This window comes from Chenopodium quinoa, unplaced genomic scaffold (assembly GCF_001683475.1).
Source record: "Chenopodium quinoa cultivar QQ74 unplaced genomic scaffold, ASM168347v1, whole genome shotgun sequence".
Classification (NCBI taxonomy): Eukaryota; Viridiplantae; Streptophyta; class Magnoliopsida; order Caryophyllales; family Amaranthaceae; genus Chenopodium; species Chenopodium quinoa.
Genome location: NW_018743863.1, coordinates 604,527 through 621,851, shown reverse-complemented (window position 1 = coordinate 621,851; position 17,325 = coordinate 604,527). Strand labels below are relative to the sequence as shown.

Below are 17,325 nucleotides of genomic sequence, written 5' to 3'. Positions count from 1 at the left end.
GCTTGGGTCAAGCAAAATACGCTTGCTTCTGTTCAAGAAGTCTTTGGTGGTCCATTTCTTAGTGTATAGCACACTTGCCATTCTAACATAATCACTAGAAACCCGCGATTTATGGTGCACCACTTCATAGCAATCCCTTTGGTTAGCTTCCATGTGGTCACACTTTATCAGCACAATACCAGGGCTATGAAGTGAAGCAACAACATAACACCAAGTATACACATAAACATATTAGAATTTACAATTAAAACCAAAAATTTACAAAAGGCATGCACAAAATAGACTTTTCACTCAATTACATGTTTCTGAATTACCTAAGTAGATCCTTCAGGTCCTTCCAGCGCTTTACAAACTGCAGCAGACGTGCCTCGACCGTTGTATGGCGTCGGGTGTTTGCACATTGGTGTACATGGTTGACAAGACTGCCTCTGTAGGTTTCACCACCCTCTTATCCGCAGTTCTGCCCCCCTTCCCAGTGGACTCATCTTCCTCATCAGATGAAGATGAATTTGCTAAACTGCACTGAGCATCAACCAACACAGTAGTTCCCCTCGTCCCAACCAAGCCCACAACTATTTCAGGTCTAGGCACCACATTTTCATCTTCCACTTCAGAATCAGAACAACAGCCATGGAACTCTAAGACAACACCTTTATCAACCCCATTCACCTTGGATTCATCCCCAACCACCTTGACATCACCCCCAGCCTCTGCAAATAGTGGATCAACCGAAATCTTTTGTACCACACGGTCCAGGTCATCTTCACTTGAAACTACATCAGCATGCCTAATTTCTTCCCCACCAAGTCCTTTCCCACCTTCTTTTCAGTTGTTCCTTCTCTAACAAACAACTGCCCAAAGGATGATCTTCATGCACAACAACTTCCCTCTTCATTGGCTTCCCCCTAATCACTCTCTGGGCATTAGCTACGTCAACACACTATGACATCAACTAATGCACTAATTTCATAACGTCACCTAATTTCAAGTCAATCACAGACATCAACTTTAGAGTAATTCTATCCAACACCTTCAGGAAAACATAAATACAAACTATTAACAGCTGGTATAGGACATATCACTTATTTTATAAAATACAAAGCTACATCTAAAACTATCATTGACTTGTATTATACCTGCCGCGTAATATTTTCCACGTCTACCTCCTGCGTAGTCTGTTGCACGTCAACTCTTTCCACCCTTTGCTTTGGAACCACCCGAGGAGTCAACGGATGCTCCTCCCCATATGCTATATCTAGAGACTTCAAAAGAATCAAACACAACAGCTTCAGCAGTATTCACATCAAATTAAAGTCGAACTAATACTAACTGGCAATTTTCCGAAATCCCCAAATTCTTTTTTATCATCGCCAACCGTCTCATTGATCTTTTCTTCGGACAACGCCTCATGTCTCGGTCTCACACTTCACCTCATTAGGACGCGACTTAGGTGATCTAGATAAAAAATCTACAATAAAAGGACAGGATGGATGATTTAGTTGAACTAACCATTACAAACGATAACACTGCACAATTTAATAAAATTACTCAAAAAGCTTTTGGTGTACGATGGTAAATACCCAATTTTACTCACCAACTAAAAAAGGATACAACCCCCCAAACCTACAACATATCCATCATGAGCAAATTTCTTTTGGTAACTCTTAGCTGCTACAATCATCCAGTTAAATACATAAGTGCACCAATCATACTCATCAGCTTCATCGTAAACAAATAATGACAGAACAAGCTTCAACCCAAGATAGCTTGTATTTTCCGTAGCACATAATAAATAGCCCTGAGCTGCTATGAGAAAGGCTATCTTGAAATCAGCCTTCTCGTCATCCCGACAGCGGCAACACATTACCTTCCTCATCCTTTCGAATTAGTGCCCCCAAAGCAGCTGCTAATGAAATGCTATCATTTTTCCCAAACTTTTCCAAAATTCTACTGTGCTCTTCCTGCTTATCCTTAGGAATCGTACAAGGCAATGCCTTCGACCCCATGGCAATCCCAAGTACGTACTCGACCTAAACAGGACTCAAAGGAAGCACACACTCATCTCCAAAAGTTAACGAACCATCACCAATCACCCTTGTCAACAACCAGTACACAAACTTTCGGGGTACAAAAGTTAGGGGTATACTTAACAACCCTCAAAAACCCATTTCTATGACCAGCTTCTTCCTAGAGTCATCAAAATTCTTCAATGCGGTTGCAAAAGCCTTCACACCATGCAAATTTGGGGCCTACAACATTACATTCAAACAAGACAAACTTCAATCAAATGACACCGACCCAAGCCTCACAAAATAAAACCACTAACCGATTAAATTCCTTCTAGGTTACTCAAATTCTTCAATTCTAACTAATTCCTTTCTAGGTTACCTCAATTTTTTACATTTCCAACTAAATTACAACAAATTACAGCAACTACCCTTCCATATATACCAACTAAAGAGACAATAATTATACAATCCCATTAAAATTACTTGTGAATATTCTATAAGGGATTTTAATCTTGCACATCCAATTAAGGACTCACAATATTCATACTTAACTTACAACTCAAGTACAATTTACAATAAATCTTTAGTAATTCAGTTCATTTTTCCAACTACCTAAACAAGGCCCAACCACATAAATCCCAACAAACATTTCCATGTCATGGATACCAAATAATGTTCAGAGAGTACCTTCTGCGTACTTCTTGATTGGGTTTTAACGAAAACCCCTTTCTCCTTCACCACCTCTCCCTTCGTCTTCTCGACCTACACATGACATTACACATTTCATTTCTCCATCCAAGTATTACACAACAAATAATCTTTTATCATTTCCATCTAACATGACATACCTTTAGCTTGCCCCTTTTTCCTGTCCTTTTCTCAATATGACCTCGCTTGCGCTTCCCTTTCTCAACCTTTTCCCGCAATAACTTGCTTAGGAGCTCTTAGTAACTCACTTTGTCCTGTTCTGGTTCTTCCTCACTACCTACACTGTGGTACTCCGCATCCTCATCTACCTCATAATCACCAGCTGTGGAATCAACATCATCAGAACCAGATTCATCACCACTAGATTCATCATAATCACCATCATCGAAACCAGCTTCATCAGAGTCCTTTAAATACTTTACCTGAAAAACTGGATCAGATTTCAGTTTCTTCTTCCCTTTACAAGCTACTTTATTTTTAGGCGCCTTCTTATTCATGAATTTTGCCCGCGCCTACATAAACACAAGTATTTGCCACCAAAAATCAACTACAACACACAACCATCACTAAGAAAACACACAATCTTTTAATTTCAACAAACAATAACTCACCAATCTTGATCCCTTGCTCTTCCTCGGCATTATTTCCTCCTACCAAGTTCAAATGTACGCTCGATAAATGGGATTTCCCACCTACATAAAACCATTTCAAGAAACCCATAACTCTTCACATATAATTTCTCCACTATATTAACATATACATACCACAACAGTCATAATTTCTTAATGTAACAGTATCAATTATTCATAATTCAATACGTCTTTCACCACAAAAAACTCACAATTAATCACTCATTTACATGGATTCAAATTAAATTAAACAACAAAGGGTCGCATATTTCAGTGGATAGCAAAGCATTACATAATATAAATCATCATAACAACAAATTCATTCCAATTACGGGTTTCACAATCTCAAATTAATTCCAATTATAAAGATGAACAACAAAGGAAACCCTAATTCGCTAATTTCACTGGATAACCGCCAATCACATAAAGAAAAACATCATAACAACAAATTCATTCCAATTAAGGGTTTTAGAACCACGCCCACTAAAATTTTCCCAACTAAACAAATGAACAACACAGGAAACCCTAAATCGCTAAACTCACTGGAAAACCCTAGATAACATAAACTAATACTTCATAACAACAAAAAAATGTCACAAATACAATATTTACACATAAATTCATAATTCGTGAAGTGTTTTGCGCCCATACCTTCAATTAAACAACGAATCTAGTAGCAGCTACCTACAATTTACGCACCAACTACACCGCAATAAACTTCTGCTCTTGCTCCGGCGAGCACCACCGCCCTAGCGTCTTCGTTGGAACAGAGTACAGGACCTTGAGGGAGGAGAGATAGTCGAGAGAAAACAAGAAACGGAGGAGAGAGAATAAGCTTTAAAGGTGCCAAAACACAGTCAGCCTTCCACTCCACTTTTTTATTTTAATGCATGGTAAATGACGCTTATGCCCTCCTATACACTTGGTATGCCCATAGCTGCTATGCGCTCATATGGACTCAAACTACAGTATACTTAGCATTAAAAAAGTACAGAAATAATAGAATATTTTCTTTTTATTCAATAATACTAAGAACATTTTAGTAAATGCACTATTCTGTTCTTCTCTATAAAATCAAATAAATTTTTTTATGAAATGCACTATTCTGTTCTTCTCCTATTCATGGATCCTTGCTCCCCACTTTCATCATCATTACCCGTTACCATAATTGGATCTACACCCTACCTGCTTTTGCAAATTTCCGAGCATGCAGTTGAAGAGGAGGATGCCACATATGTAGGTTTAAATAATTCGTCTTGTTGATACGCATTACCTTCGTCGCTACTTTCATTTTCATCGTCTTATGTTTCACTAAAGCTACGTCGCTGAGTTTTTGACACAAGAATCCAACCTTTATTAACATTATCGATGGCATAAAATGCTTGTCTTGCTTGACTAGCTAAGATAAATGGTTCATTAATTTTTAATTGCCGATTGCAATTTATACTAACTATACCATATTCATCGACTTTAACTCCTCTTACATTATCATATACATCCCACCATTTACAGCGAAATAGCACGACTCGATTACGCCCAAAGGTATTGGATCTCTATTATATCTGTTACTATTCCATAGTAATCCATGTACTCATCTTCATTCCCCGTGTTACCAATTACAACCACTCCACTATTTTGTGTTCTCAAAGACTTATCACGACTTTCAATGCGAAACCTATATCCATTGCTAATATAGCCAGAAAAGGATCTAACATATTGTGTTGGCCCACGTGATAAAGAAAGCAAATTCTCCATTGATACTCTTATCATTCTCGCATAACCGCGCAACCTACCAAAAAAAAAAAAAAAAAAATATGTAAGCATCATTTTTTTTTTTTATGAAATTACTTTATTTAAAGAGATAATAAGAAAAAAATTTTGTGAAGTGTGCTTAGGCTAATTCAATTAATAGACTGACTGTATAAGTAGCTTAGTGTTGTAATGGTGTGTTGTAGGTTGTTTAGTTTATACAATACTCTTAGATAATCCTTATATATTGTTTCTGAGTGTAGATAAATATAATTTTGTTTACTAAACATATAAGTAATAATAGTAAGTATTTACAAGAGTAAGTTACGACCAACTATTCCCTTTTTTATATTTTTAATGGGATAAATTACGACAAACGCTTTAGTTTATTGTTATAATGTGAAAAGTGTAGAGAGTGAGGGATAGCTCAAGTGGTTAGAGCTCTCCTCCCGGTTCCAAGTAATCATGGGATTAATTCTCATCACTTGCTCTTGTGGCTCTCTAAACACCAAAAAAAAAAAAAAAAAAAAAAACAAAAATTAATGTGAAAAGTGTACCCATTAACGACAAAATTTATTGTTAATCGGACTTCACCTTACACCTACAAACAAAGAAAAGAAAAGGTAAAATAAGCAAGAAAGAGATAAACTAGAGAGTAAAAGGTAAAAACTGAGAGAAAAGAAAGAAAGAAAGAAAGCTATAAAAGAGATCAAAAACATCTCAAAATATCGCCATTTGAGTGCCATAAATGACACTCATCAAATTCCCCCAAGCTAAACTTTTGCTCATCCTCGAGAAAAACAAAAGCAAGTAAGGAAAGATGAATGGCTTATTCAAATAAAGAAAAGAGAGAAAAGGGGATGACAATATACACTAACTCACTAACGTAGGAATCACGGTTTTTTTTAGCTACAACAAGCCCTTAAAACCCCAAAGTCGCCAATGAGGACAAGTGAGGTCTTGTAAGGGTTTCCTGAAGAGCTTAACCCATAACTCCCAAAGCAAAACGAGGCAAAGCATGAAAATAAAATGAGACAGAAGCAAAAGGGAAAACGCATGCTAATGAAATGGACTTTTTGCAAATGACCAAGCACAAATGAATGCAAAACTTCCTAAACAAATAAGGAAATGCACGTTCCAATATATCCAAGGTTGATTGATACATAAAATATGCTAAGCGTAGAGAACTAATGAAACACAATTCACCTTCACCCCAAACAATCTTACCGCGTTCTCCCTACTAGTTTCGAATCTGCCTCTAGTGAGCATCTCAATGATTCCTCGAAGGAAATGGAAAAGAAGAGATATTAGGGCTACTCGACATCTTGACTATGCAAACCGCTCTATAAGCTTGACTCCCATCTCCCTCCACCGACTTGTGACTCAACCAAAAGGGTCAAAAGGTCTTTAATGGGTTGTAACGTATGGGCAAAAAGGGGAAAGGTAGGCTAAAATTTAAAATTTGGTGGTATACCTAATTTGAGAAGCAAAGAATGGCCAATTCTTAGTACCAAAATCAAGTTATCACCAAACAAAAACACCAACACCCCTAAGCTTATTCAAAGCCAAATCACAAACATAGATACAAAAATCGTAGACACGCTTCCCCCCAAGCTTAAATGTAGCATTGTCCTCAATGCTGTAAACTATGGACAACACACCTACAACAATATATTTTTGTGCTTTTCATTTTCCTCTTATTTTTTTTTTATTCTTTTCAAAGCATTTGCTTTTGGTTTCTTTTTTCTTTATTGCATTGTCCTCGCCTCTTTTAACTATGGACGACTTTTTCACTATGCATTTGCTATTATTCACACACCGTATACAACACAAACTTGTTCATCAAATGAACTAAATATCCATATTTTAACTCCAATAAGCACCAACAAACTAAGGACCAAAATTATAAGCTTCATAAAAACCAAAAATGGAAACAAAAATAAATAAATGGCTAGAGAGCTAGAGATATGGCTAGAAAAGAAGGTATAAAGCTCAAATGGTTAGCAAGAAGGCAAATGTAAACCCAAAAACTAAAAATATAAGAACGAAACCTTTAAAAAGAAAAATAACAATCCCGAAAAGATGCCTTTAACATTCCTAAATGGTTCGGTCGCGATCTCGAAAGATAAAAGTCAAGTTCTAGATAAATAAAACGGCAGCCAAGGATCCATGTGCCACTCATACAAAGTAGGTAGAAGGCTAGAAAAGTGAAACCTCACATGGTTGTAGCAAAAACTCACTATTAGCTTCAAATCCACTATAGGAAGCAACACCTTCTTACCACTAGCAAAGTAGACTAGGGCTTCAAGGTCTCAAAATTTCTAAACACACTACCTTAGCATATACTATCCTAAAATCAACCGAGCATACTCTCAAAACGTTCAAAGCATTATCATTCAAGAAGACATACATTCAAATATACAAGTCCAAATTGTATTATGTCCAAAGCAAAAACAATTATAACAAGAAACACATAACTTTGCCTCAAACAAAAATCTTTTTGGATAATTATATTGAAAGAAAAGAAAACAAAAGGAAAATAAAAGGAAGAGAGAGTTCAAAGGTGCATGCAAAATCATATACATCCTAATCATCAAACAAGTGGCCTTTCGACTACAACGCCAATGGCCCCAAACACTCTCAAGGTGTTGAAAGAAAACATCCTCAAATCGTTCAACTCATCCTAATCTAAACCTAAACCATGCAAACAAGAAAGAAAATAAAAGAAGGGAAAATAGAAAGATCTCACCGAGCAATCCAAGCTAAGCTAAGAAAAGAAGTAAAAGAAGCTTACACCTCCACGTTTCCTCAAGAAGCAAAGCTCGATCTACAAGATAAGACTAGAAAAAGAGAGGAAAACAAACTATACAAAAGACACTCGTTAGTAACTTCAAAATAAAAACAAAGGATCTAAACTATACACTAAAGAGAAATGAGGAATCAAGAGAGAAAAGTAGTAAAGGAATCAATGGGATAAAACCACAAGCGAACAATCAAAAGTCATCCAAACAAACAATCATCAATAGAGATAGTAGAGAAACCAATCAACAAACCAATAAAAGCTCAAAACCAATTGCCGAAGTGATACATCAAAAGCAAAGGGGAATGAAAGAAAGTATTCCTCCAAGCTTAGAATAAGTTTACCCCCCACCCCCGACGCTCAAACCATAACAACAAGTAGGCAAGAGAAGCAATAACATGAAAACACAAGCAAGGCAAAAGAGGGGTAGCTACACGAAGATCACTCAGCACTATGGTAAGGGGTAGAATGCGTACTCTCCTCACTGGTACCCGACACCACAAGATTAGAACTTACAATTTCCCTAGCTTCCATAGGCCCTTTCCCTTTTGCTCTACCTTCCTTCCGTGCCTTCTCTTCGGCAAAGTAGTAGGACCAATCATCCAAAATAGGCTCACCCGAGAGTCCCCAACTCCCAAAAGTCTTGGGAGTAGGAAAGGGCATAGGGTTACTAGGGTCATAAGCAAAATCACAAACCTCGGGCCTCTTATAGTCATAGGAAGTCGGAGTGGTCCCAACTATACAATAAGGGGGAACATGTGGTCCATCCCAATATGGGTAACAAAGAGAAGGTCCAAGGGTTGGGTTATAAGGCACCCATTGAGGAATTGGTCCTTGTTGGACTGGAAGATAAGGGTAGTTCAAGTAAGGCTCAATATCTCCCCTATGAACATGTAAATCATGTAATTGCCTAACATGAAAGTAATAGCCCCTTACAAAATCATGTCCAAGGTTTGAAGAAGACAAAGAAGCGGCAATAGAATTAAGTTTGGAATGCAAGCTAGGCACGTCAAGGGGGGGTAAGGGAAAAGAAGAAGTAGAAGAGGGGTTAAGAGTACCTCTCCGAGAGTTCGAAGGCAAAGCTTGATGCTGAGCACGGTGAGGAGCACATGGATTCTCTCTTAGATTGGGTTAAGGTGATCTTTTGACAGCCGAGTCGATGATCCATTTGGGAGGCCACCAAAGAAGAGGAGTATCAACTTGAAGAGCGGTGGCTTCGGGGTGAGGAAAGAGGAATCAATCACTAGTTCTTGATACCTTCTAAATGTAGAAATCACTCTTTATAGTTCGCTCCAAGAACTTTTGCTTTATGAAAGCATACTCATTAAATAGATTGGAAGAAGTCTTCTCACGGCGGTCTCAAATGGGTGGGAAACTAGCATGCGATCGTATTTCTTGTTAAGAGAGAGCAATAATCATGATTAAACCACCAAGTTGTATGCTCCCGGAAAGAAAAACACCATCACAAATATTGATGAAACGATCAAGTAAGCTCCCTAAAATCAATGACCTCAACCTCGCCAAAAGGTTGGTCCGCCAACCACAACCAACTTAACTCCTCACGAGATATAGCACTAAGAGATTCTTTGGAGAAAAAGGCATATGTAAGCGAGCGATTAAAGTATCTCAAAGCGGGATAAATTATTGAAGCCGCCTTTGAGTATTGAGGCCTATAACTATCCTCAACCGAGTTATGCCTCCACCATCTATGCTCCTTGTAGCCTTGATCACTTTGCAATTAATCGCAAGCCGGATAGATATACTTATTGCCATCTATCGGGGATGGGAACTTGAATATCTCATTGATGAAGGAAGACGGGACCATGTGGTCATTGTTGAATATTTGGAAGGAAAGATTTCGAACGGTAGCATTACCTTCTTTGGTTTCATGTATCTCAAGTGATGAAAGGAACTCGAACATCAATCGAGCACAAGTAGGGGCATTGAGATCAATGAAATCCTCCAAGCCCAAGTTACGAGCTAGCCGCCAAACATCCTCATCGATTCCAAGTTTGGATGTAGTTAAAGCATCATATAATCTTGTTGAAAGAAGCTTTCTAGAGGAGAGATGAGTGAAAGTATCCCAATGTTCTTGCTTTGTGAATTCAATACCATATGTTTCACTAATGTTTGGGGGAGGAGGAACAACCACTCTAGAAGAAGTACCGATTAAACCACGAGCTCTCTTGGGACGACGAAGAGGAGCCATCTATAATCACAACAAAACAAGAATGCGAATCAATGGAGAGATATAGTAAGAGGAAATCAAGGAGAACAAGATTACTCCCATGATATCATATGTAATGCAAGCAAGAACGATTAATATGGCTCAAAGAGTGTTGTTTAAGAACTAGTAGTAACCAATTGCCATGATGAAAGAAGAAATGAGCAAGTGAAAGTACAACAAGTATAAAAGGTCTTTCAATCAAATAACAATGGCAAGAGGATATAAAACATCAATCACAAATTCATGAACAACATTGGTACGACTGTCGCGTGTCTGCCAAAAATAAACCTAACTAAAACCTCCTAAAAATGTAGTAGGGTAAGCTAGGGTTGATCCCACAAAGAATTAGATTATCAAATTCTTACTTACGAATGTTAAAAACCCCTAATTTGAAAAATGACTATTACGATCTAATATATAAAACTACGGACTTGAAAATAAGCTAAGTACGGAGATATAAAACTATCAGTAATAACAAATATCAAAAATCAAGAATGATGAAATAGTGATCAGGAGATACAATATAGCATTGGAATATCGATTGATCATCGAATTGTATAAATCATGTTTTTATCTCAATGTTAGCCGATGAACACAAACAAGCATTCGACACTTCCCTTAATTGCAAACAAACCAAACAAGCTCTTGGAATATTGTCTAACTAACTAACAATCTAGAATAAGCTCTCTAGACTTGATTAATTAGCAGTATTAATAACTAGGAAGTAGCTAACTTAAGCCACAAATCTCAAAAGCTCGGATTCGTGCAACCTAAAGGGTTGATAATCATAGGCATCAGACAAATTTTAGTCACCTATCAAACACCTAAGTGCTACTAAGAAGTACTAACCTAGACGGTTACATATCACACAGGTAATACTCTAGCAATTAAACTAACAAATTATACTAAAGATAGTCGGTCTGTAAAATAATATGACAGTTGAAAGCAATAAAACAGAATACCAATCCAATCAAGAAATAAAAATAATACAATTACCACATTATTATTCTCACAATACAATAATCCAATGTATAATATTTCTCTGTATTCACGACTAATCTAGCTTGACATATCCGAAGGTAAAGCAATGAAAGTCATATGAATCATATTGCTTAAAGAAAATACGAACATAAAAGAAAAAACCTATAAAAGAAATCAAATATACTTAAACTACAATTTAACTTGACAAGAATGAAACAATGAAAGCTTTAATAAACTAGAAAATTTTATATCGTAATTGAATCAAGTCACCAACTATGTACATACTACATGCAAAACTGTAAACTAAAAACAGAGTCCAGAATACCAAATCAATGAAATAGAAACCTCCAACAAATTTCCTTATTCTACCAGCCCAAAAGATAAGAAAACCTTCAGTGTCCCCGTACCTCGACTTCTCCGTCTTCAAGCTGAACCTAATTCGTTGCTTCCTCCCGAGTTCATGGCTGCTGGTTTTATTCTGGTTTATTGCTTATTTTCTTTTGCCCAACAAGATTTCAAGATAATCTCAACAATCTCGCCCCAAAATCCAGATTGTTCCTCCTCCAAAGTCCCCCTAGGTTGCTTCTAAAATACAGCCCTGTTTTTTTCCTTATTTTCCGACCGAAATTCAGCCTTTTTTTTTTATCTTTCTCTATCCCGAATTTCCGGTTTCCATCCTCAACTGATTTCATCCTTATCTTTCCTTGCTTGATAATTTAATCCCAGAAATTTTGCTCAAAGTAGTTGTTTAGTGGCTTATCGGCAAGAACGGTGAGAGAATTGAAGCTCTTTGCCCCCTTTTGTTTGTTTTGGTAAAGTTACAAAATGGTGTACTTCAAGGCCCACGATTATTTGTCTCTTTTTTTCCCAAGTATTCATAATTTGCTATTTGATACTAATATTTTCCTTCCTACAAACAAATAAATAAAATAATAGTAGTACGTGTCTCGGGAAGAAAAATTACTTAATATATTTTTAAACCATTAAATATCAATATAAAATCGAGAGTTTAATGAAATAAAATAATATAATTTATGTCCCTATCAATCTCCCCCAAGCTTATTATTGTGCTTGTCCTCAAGCAAAGACATGAAATAGCAAAGTAGTTAGACTGTTGATGTAGCAGTGCACAATTACAATACTCTCTTTTGCTCTAAACAGCTTCAAGTCAAGTAATGTATGCAGAAATAATGTATTAAGCCAATACCGACTCTTAAAACAATTACATCCTAGCTTCCATCAACAATGTAGTGGAGTAACTCAAAGATCCTTAGGAATTGAATAAATCAACACAACTAACACAACTAACACAACATAAGGGCTCATCTCACAGCCCTTGAAACTTCATGATTTCTTTTTTTTTTTTTTTTGGTGTGTTTCATGACTCTTAATGTCAAGTACCTATTAAGTAATCCATGTAGCGAGCTTCCAACCAGTGACTCCCGGTCCAGTTGACCCAAGGCACTAGGTTTTAAGATACCCCTACGGATTTACTAACTCCAATTACTCAATCATGATACATAAAACATCACACGTACATATATGGGTTCTTTTTGTTTTTTTTCATATATATATAACCCATACATTGGTACGTAGAGCCTTTAACATGAAACTTTTAAAATATAAACATCACCACCAATTTACATCATTTCCACAACCATAATCCAAATAACCCTTTAATATGCTCTACTAAACTTATAGGGTAAGTATTTCATGTTCCGAAAATTTCGTAAGAAAAGTAGGTTAATAAATCTCAAAATGGATCATGTCAATGGTACTTTTTGGCTTATGTGGTACAAAAAAAATTTTATGCCTAAATCATATGGTCGTTCTTATTACAACACCACAATAGTGACTTTCACCAGGCTAGCAATTGTTTACATAATCATTTTTTTTTCCTTTTCTACATACATACAAGTCTATCAACCAAAGTTAAGCATTATAGAGTGAATGTTGACTCATTTGCAAAGCACTGTCCAAATTGCATTGTCAGACTCAATACCATACCTAGAGACATACCAAGAGACCGAGTATAATGCATTCCCCCCCAAGCTTAATTCACACATTGCCCTCAATGTGTGATTGTAAAAAAAAATGTGTGATTATAAAAAAAATAAAGAAAAAATAAAGGGGATAATAATAGAAAGAGACAAGGAAACTAGCTCACCGGATGAAGTTGAATATCGTTGGGTACTGACTGTGCAGGTAGCCTGATGGCATCCCCCCAAGCTTGGACTTGCTCACGAAGTCTTGCTGTAAACACATTGGAGTTGCTCAACCGCACTGTTAATCTTCAAAAAAAAACGCTTATACTACAGCTAGATAGCAGTGGAGGTGAATGTGTCTTTAAAAAGGCCTCTATTTTCTTATTGCACGCTCCCAGGTTGCTGAAATGACTACCCACTTGATGTTAGATGTTTTACACCTCTGAATCTGGTAGTAGATGTCTTTGCTCCATTAAATGTGTCCTATAAAAAACAATACCAATTTCAAGCAAATTAAATGTGTCTGTTCCCAAACGGCTATGAAGGATTTGAAAATAAGCGTATCAAAAATCTGGTAGCTCTACGGTTTTTTTCTTTTTTATTTTTTATTTTTAACACATTACATAACAGTTAAAATAAAATAACGAAAAAAAAAGAAAAAAAAAATCATGTTATAATCCTAAACTTGGGCTTCTTCCCAAGAGCGCTTTATTTATCGTCGTTAGCTTGGCGTCTTTCCAGCATACTAGTCTTCATAATTTAGAGCTTCTAGGTCCATCACTTCAATGTTCTGGACCTGATAACCTTCATAATAAGGCTTGAGTCGATGACCGTTCACCTTGAATTCCTTCCTTGTGTCCTCACTAAAAATCTCCACCGCACCATGGTCATATACCCTAGTAACAACAAACGACCCTACCCATCGAGAATGAAGTTTACCAGGAAAAAGTTTAAGAGAAATTTCTGCCCCACTGTAAATGTCTTTCGTGTGATGCGCTCATCATGAAATGCCTTAGTCTTCTCCTTAAAAATTCTCGTGTTCTCATAAGCATCATTTCAGATTTCCTCAAGCTCTTGTAACTGAAGTTTCCTTTGCTCACCTACTGCATCCATCTCCATATTGCATTGCTTTATGGCCCAAAAGGCTTTGTGTTCCAATTCTACTGGAAGGTGACTAGGTTTGCCGAACACTAGTCTGTAAGGAGACATCCCAATCGGTGTTTTAACATTCTTCTCCAGAATGGATTTGATTTCCCGGTTGGAAACTTCAGCTTGTCCATTTGTTTGCGGGTGGTATGCCGTGGAGACTCTATGGAACACATTGTACTTCTTTAAAAGAGCCCCTACGGTTTTATTACAAAAGTGTGTCCCATTATCGTTGATAATGGCCCTCGGAAATCCGTATCTAGCAAAAATGTTCGATTCCAAAAATTCTGCAACCACTTTAGAATCATCAGTACGAGTGGCTATAGCTTCCACCCATTTTGAAACATAATCGACAGCCAGCAAAATATATTGAAAACCAAAAGAAGAGGGGAAGGGTCCCATGAAATCCATACCCTAAACGTCAAAGATTTCACTTATTAAAATAGGAGTCTAGGGCATTTCATTCCTAGGACCTAATGTACCTGTTCTTTGACAACTATCACATGCCTTACAGATTTCGTATGCGTCTTTAAATATGGATGACTAGTAGAATTCGCTCTCTAAAACCTTGTGTGTGGTTCTCTTTGGTCCAAAATGTCCCCCACATGCATAAGAATGGCAGAAAGTTAGTATAGAAAGAAATTCGGAATCAGGTACGCACCTTCTGATCAGTTGATCAGCACAAAATTTCTAAAGATATGGGTCATCCCATATGTAGTATTTTTCTATGCTTTGCATCTGGTCCTTTTGTGCTTTGGTGTAACTGGCTGGAAACTTCCCAAATACTAGAAAATTCACCAAATCAGCATACCACGGAGTTCCTGAGTTCAAGGCATGAAGCTTCTAGTCAGGGAACTCTTCCTTGATTGGAGCTTTACCTTCATCAGCTTCCTTAACTAACCTGCTTAAATGATCAGCAACACTATTGTCTAAACCTTTTTTTATCTTTTATTTCAACATTAAATTGTTGAAGCAATAAAATCCAACGTATTAGCCTAGGTTTGGATGCATCCTTTCACCATAAATATTTCAGCGCTGCATGATCAGTAAACACAACAATTTTAGTACCCAATAAATAAGATCTGAATCTGTCTAAAGCAAAAACTACAGCTAGAAATTCTTTCTCAGTTGTTGTATAATTAGCTTGAGCCGCATTCAAAGTCCTCGAGGCATAGTAGATGGCATGGGGAACTTTTCGAACTTGTTGGCCTAACACTGCCCCTATAGCATAATTTGACGCCTCGCACATCAGTTCAAATGGAAGCTCCCAATTAGGAGGTTGCAGAATAAGGGCAGCGACCAACTTGTCTTTCAGCTTGTCAAATGCTTGCTTACAAGCCTCACTAAAGTGGAACTCCGCATCTTTTTGGAGTAGTCTGCATAGTGGTTGTGCAATCTTCGAAAAGCCTTCAATAAAACTACGATAGAAACTTGCATGGCCAAGAAAAGAACGAACTTCCCGCACAGAGGCGGGGTAAGGCAGAGAAGAAATAAGATCTATTTTAGCTTCATCGACTTTTATTCCTTTAGAAGACACAATATAGCCTAAAACTATACCTTGTTGAATCATGAAATGACATTTTTCAGAATTAAGCACAAGGTTAGTTTCAAGACAGCGTTTAAGAACCAAAGTGAGGTGTTCTAAGAAACTATCAAAAGAATCTCCATGTACAGTGAAATCATCCATGAAAACCTCTATGAAATTTTCAAGATAATTTGAAAAGATGCTTACCATTATCTCTGAAAAGTTGCTTGAGCATTGCACAACCCAAATGGCATACGATGATACGCAAATGTGTCGTACGGGCATGTGAACGTCATTTTTCTTGATCCTCCGGAGCTATAGGGACCTGCACAAAACCTGAATAACCGTCAAGAAAACAGTAATAAGCATGACTAGCAAGACGTTCTATGGTTTGATCAATAAAGGGTAAGGGAAAATGATATTTTCGAGTCATGGAGTTAAGTATTGTGTAATCTACACAAACTCTCCATCCATTTTGCACTCGGGTGGGAACCATTTCTCCCTTATCGTTTTCCACCACTGTGACTCCTGACTTTTTTGGGACCACTTGCAAGGGACTGACGCAAGGGCTATATAATATAGGGTATTTCACCCCTACTTCAAGAAGCTTAATTAATTCTTTCTTCACCACTTCCATCTATCATAGGTGGATTAAGTCGTCGCTGCACTTGTCTCACAGGTTTAGCTACCTCTTCTAATAAGATTCCATATTGACACATAGAGGGGCTAATTCCTTTTATATCAACAACCATCCACCCTACAACTGTTTTATGCTCCTTGAGAACTTGCACCAGCTTTTTCTCTTGAGTCGGAGTTAGATTACTCGCGATTATGACTGAAGACTATTATTTTTGCCTAAAAATGCATACTTGAGATGGTCTGACAGTGGCTTTAGATCCACTTCAGGGGCCTGCACAATAGAAGGTAATAATCTATTAGAAGTGATCGGTAACTGCATAAACCGATTGTCATACCTTAATTGCTTATAGGGAAGTATTTCTAGAGAGGAAAATGAAAGGAATGGTGTCCTTCCAACAAGTGTATTATTCCGATAAATGGTTCGGAATTATTCAAAAGCTAATTATTCAGTGAGGTCAAGTGATCGGAATGCCTAGGTGGAGGCCGCTTCCGATCAGTAATATTAATGCATAATTAATATTACGGCTTAATCTTTACTGAACCCTTCAGGTCACACCCTAATCGAATGACCAATCCTAATCGACAAATCAATCCGAAGGATTAGATGAGTCATTAGAGTATTACGAACAAAGACGTCGGATATCGAGCTAAAAGCGTCGAGACCGAGCATTGCAAGTCGAGTCAAATTTAGAATTCGACGAGACGTGGAATCAAGCAAGCAACAAGTTTGAGCCAAGCCGTAGCCTCGCATTGGCGTAGCCATGCGAGTGCTAGGCTAGGCAAAGTCACCATCCCATGTGTGCCTAGCACACGCACATCGCATGGCCCAAGCATCGCAAGATGCGTGCCATGCATGTGTGCGTGTTGTGGCTGTGCAAGCATGGCTAAGCGTGCTTACTAGCATAGCAGCACCAGCCATCGCAACAT

The 17,325-nt window shown here is 37.5% G+C and overlaps 1 long non-coding RNA gene across 1 annotated transcript; it reads right to left on the bottom strand.

Annotated features, from left to right (window-relative positions):
- Positions 1-311: 311 nt before the first annotated feature.
- On the bottom strand, positions 312-4,181 carry LOC110686488. The gene is made up of 4 exons (XR_002504198.1): positions 3,329-4,181; positions 2,858-3,229; positions 1,137-2,771; positions 312-1,030 (listed from the first exon to the last, which is right to left on the bottom strand). It is a non-coding gene; the product is annotated as an uncharacterized LOC110686488 (long non-coding RNA).
- Positions 4,182-17,325: the final 13,144 nt, after the last annotated feature.